Here is a 5,085-nt window from a genome sequence, read left to right on the forward strand (position 1 = left end):
TATATATATATATATATATATATATATATATATATAATGATCTGCTACATACAGATATTTCGAATATACATAGTACGGTACAACAAGGCCCGAGTTCGAGTTTTATACGAATACCTTGTGCAGTTATTTCGACGTGTGGGGCATTTGTATTTAGGTGAGCGTTAAAGGTCACCAGGGAGTAAATCCGCAATCCTCCACTACGGCCCGCCCCATAATAATATTGTAGTTTTGGCTAGCTTATAAAACCAGAAATTGGTCAACTTGTTCATCACACGAATTAGAAACATTCGACGACCAATGCAGTAGTTCAGCTTTGACGTTTATGTGTATTGCTTATGATAACTACTGTCTTTGGAGAGAGAAACGGTGCAATTCCTGCATATCAATATTTTCTTTAAAATTACTTCCTTTACACAGCCCGTGTGGACAGCGGCTGCAAGAACTCTTGAGGGACCATAGGGAAATGAACATTAAAACATTCCTCCACCAGACGTGCAGTAATATTTACAGGGATTGCAGTAATATTTACAGGATTGCCTATTCGAAAGCAAACAGGCTTGACAGAGTGGTTCCAAGATCTTTTATTGAACAAGGCAAGTTTCATTATTTGTTTTATTGGTTTTTTTTACTTATTTGAAATTGGGCAACACATACGTCGACATAATTGGTGTAATAATATACTGACTATTATCACACTGGTCATTTTTGTCTTCCCGCGTCTATTACGGTTTTCATTCACCTACATTTTTCTGCGATACAATTAAAGCATCGTCTCGGCTGTGCCAGAAATCACGCGAGTAGTTGGCTACAGACCAGGCTTGAAAATGAAATTATTGTGTTCAATTTTCAAAGCTACTGAGGTGCTTTGACGATATTTTCTCTCACTTCCTGTTGCTATTTTTTATTGTCTTATTGTGATGGCAGTCATATGGACACTAGACAAGTTTTTGCCATCAGCGTTACCGTCGCCGTCATGCTCCACATAAAGTCTAAATTAATAACATCCCCCCGCGCATTCAACGTTCAGCCACGGGTAAAAACGCGGGAGCGGCGCCAACAATCTCGGCTGAAATAGAGGTCAGACCCACCTTTATCACTCGGATGGCGCTTGCGATAACATACCCCCCCCCCCCCCACGTATTAGACCTATCATCGAATGTTGCTTTAGCCGAAAGGAGATCTCCTGCCCGTCTTGAACAAGAATGGAGGAACGCGGGGACAGGCGGATGGGGTGTCGCTTGAGCAACAACTATGATACAGGGTAAAAGCACGAAAGACGAAGACAGCAAAGAGGCTTGACACGAGCGCCGACCTACTACAGCATTTCATTTGGAAAGAAGCAACCAAACGTGACCTAAAAAGCCGCAACACGTGACGTGCGTGCCTTCTGCACAAAATTCCTATTGTGGTGCTAGAAACTTAGGTCTTTCTTACAGAGCAATCGATGGTTTTGAAACACGTGCGTCACCTAATCTATCAATCAACTTTGCCTCAATGATAACACTGGTTAACTGATTTTTACGTCTGCTCAAAAATGAAAAACTATCGTAAATAAGATAACACGCGCTCATAACTGCGCAAGGCTTACGGTGTACATTTGAAAACTCCCCTCTCATATCCAACACGTTGTAATGATGCTTCCGGGATCTAACATTAGGCCATCGTCCAGTTTGGTCAACGTAATTGCTACTACAAGCCAAATGCAGATTGCAAAATTTATCTTCTCCACAGTCAATGAAAGTGTTTTTATTGCTTCTTATCGCACTCACTTTCTTGTGGCCACACGTGCTAGTTAATCTGCATAAATATCGCACTTTATCTGGCACACACAAAAAAAACAAATGGTTGCACGTTCACTGATGCTATTGAGATGACGTGAAAAACGGCGAATGTTTAAAATGACTGCTACTGTATTATTCGAAAGTGTCGAAATGGTTGTTTTCGGTACCATGTGGCCCAAAAGGCCTCCAGAAACGCTAACGAGTACGTGCGAGGGATGCCCCGCCTCCTTAGCTGATCGTTGAAACTGCCACGCACTAATTCAGGGCAAGACCTACGCAAATTACTGGACAGGCATAACTTCGCATACCCCGAGACGCTCGACGGATTTCGTGCCTGACGGTTGTTTCATCCCCGATGAGATCTCTTCGACGACCGCTCGACAATTGGGCCACTGTCCATGGAATTCTCTCACCATTTCCATATCTTTTACTTTTCTCTCAAGCTTTGCTTCCTTTTCTCTTTTAATCCCGCATTATCCATTTCCTGGGAGCAGCTGATCAGGTGTCGCAGCCTGATGCAGACAGTTGCCGGGCTCACTTTTCATTCTTGTCATACTTTTCTCTTTAATAATCACTACCCCCCCCCCCTCGACCGCATCATACACCTTTTCACCAGCTTCGAGATACCGAGGCACACGGAAGCAAAGTTTATTGGCACGCGGCTGGAAGTGCCAGTACAAACGTTGGTACCAGAATAAAATATTGATGTCAAGCAAGCGTTTTTAGCAATATATAATGTTGCTTGTTTTCAAATGGAATAGTTTGAAGGCAGTGCTCCTGTGTGTAAAGCCTCTTCTTTGCCTTCGTATTTTTTGTTTTTATTGTGTATCATGTCAAACCAACCAACCCAAACAGCTACCTCATTAACTGTGAACTTTTAACCGTGGTCGCGGACGCACGCGCTGTCTCGACAGGCATCAGTGAATGTTTCGTCTTCGTGCTGCGCTCTCAACGCGACGAGACTCTGCGAAAACCGTTCTCTGACTGGAAGCTGCCGTATTCTATTGCACCAGAGTTTTTTATTGCGCTAAAAATTATATGGACACTCTCGGCTGGATTTTGCCGCCGGCGTCAGCGTCACCGTTTCTCACCGTATATGTATACGTATTTATATATATATGAAAATGCAAGGGGGAAAAAGCTGAAAAAGACTCCTGCGCACGGAATCGCACTTGGGTCTTCTCAATCGCGAGTGCGAGGCGTTTACCACTGCGCAACCGAGAAGCACGTCCTTCACTGTTCAAACGGCAAGCTATTTACATCCACCACTTACCGCTGCTCACGAGCATCTTGTGGCAAATTATGTTTTCCGCATTACTAGCAACATGGCGCAATGAGGGCGCGGCGGCGCATGCTCTAATCTCCCACGCGCATTTTGCCCCACTTAGAGGAGGGGAGCGACGCTCTATCGCGCGCCCTGATCTCGCGGTGGGTAGGAGGGGAGAATCGTACGCCTTGGCTGGCCTCGGGCTTTACCTGGAACGATTCTGTTGTAGTTACCGGGCGCACAAATATCACTGTTATCATTGCATGTCTCCGTTTGCGAAAAGCGCGTGCTTTTCAGACACAAAGAAGTAACAACTGAGACGCTTATTTGCGTGCATCTGTACCTGTGAGTACATTTTGTGCGTCATCTGTGCGTGAGAAAGGTGGAGCACGTTTCGATCTGCTTTCTATTCTGCGCGTGATTTTTCGATTTGTTGCTATCGCGTTCATTGCTTGGCCTTTGGGGCAGAGCTGTCTTTTTTGTACAGTAACGCGAGATCGTATCTAAAACAGCTAGCTGCCAGTCTTGCTTCGTACAAGATTACAACTTCATTGCTCAATACTCGCGGTGAAACTCACTTCTTTAGAATGTGAGTATATTAGCGAAAACACCGTTCTGCTGTGGTCAAATATTTCCGCAGCTACGAAGCCTCCACGATATAATTCTATCGGCACTTTATAATAATATCGGCAGTTTGGCTTGATGAGCAATGAAAATCTTCCCTAATGTGTTTCTCTCCTCATCCGCCCTCCCTTTCGTGTTTTACCCCTTTTACCTTTCTATTTTTCATTGACAAATTTTTAACCCATTATGCCCGTGGTAATTAGGCTTTCTATATAATTGCTTGCCAAATAAATCTTTCAAGCGAAAAGGTGACCTGACATCTCTGTTAAACTGAAGTGTTCGTAAACATGCCAGTTGTGATCAATGCGTGCATTCAGTATAAACGCAGCGCCGTCTCAGAAGTCGAAAGGGCTCAGGACTTCTTTCTATAGATTTGTGCTTTCACAGAAACACGCACATCACTGTTTGTCTGCTCCTCAGATTAACACGTTTTGTGCGGTCTCGTCTCAATATTCCAAGTTATTTATAAAAGCTGCAGTAAGTTAGTTTTCTGAACGACGCCAATGGGTGGGCTTGTTGCGCTTCTGCGTGCGAACAGTATTTTATCGTTGAGGCGATGTGTATACACTACATCGTCGTGTTTACGAGTAGCTAATAACACGCAATCGCGTCGCTTACTGTATACAGTTTGAAAAAATTTTAGATGTACGTGGCATTTTTTTCTTGAAGGATGAAATAGGGGCTTTGAGCTTGTTCGTATACTTTTTAACGTTGCCGTTTCACCGACATACTGCGCTGCGCTTACCATGTTACTGGAATGCATGTTTTAGCAAAACCATCATGGTGGTCTCGTGGCTAAGGCACTCGGCTGCTGATTCGAATATCACGGGATCGAATCCTGGCCGTGGTAGCGTTTGCCTGGCTATCGCAAAGATAAAAATTGAGGGACCGTTTGGGGCACTAGAGACCGGGGCGGCAGTGTCTCATATAGTGTGCCGAAGCAGTACCATTACCTATTCTTAAAAAGCCCAACTTTATGTTTCAAAAAATCGCTTTGAAGTGCTCGGCGCACAGCTGAATAAGCTAAAGCCGAGACGACAAAAACAGCGATGCACTAAGCCCAGGTGCAACTTAGCTAACTAGCGGAGTAAACGTGGAACAGTACTTTGAGTTTTCTTGCATGCTTCGAATGTTTGATCGTGTGCGTGTGCGCGTGTTTCGAGTTCGACTGGTCACCATCATAGTTTCGACGTCTGTACTGCAATAAATTATGAAAGGAGCTTTGCCGTAACTTTCACTTGGCGAATCTCGGGAGGGCTGAGTGCTCTCAATGTCGGAGTCCTGTTTGTGAGCGCCCTCCCTCGCTAATCGGTCATTCCAGCAACCCAGGCGGCGCCATGCAGCCGTGCTCCGAAGCTGTCGCACGGTGATAACCTGCGTCGCAGTTCGTTCTCTCAGTAGTCATGAACGCGT

The sequence above is a fragment of the Rhipicephalus microplus genome, chromosome X (genome assembly GCF_043290135.1).
Source record: "Rhipicephalus microplus isolate Deutch F79 chromosome X, USDA_Rmic, whole genome shotgun sequence".
NCBI lineage: Eukaryota > Metazoa > Arthropoda > Arachnida > Ixodida > Ixodidae > Rhipicephalus > Rhipicephalus microplus.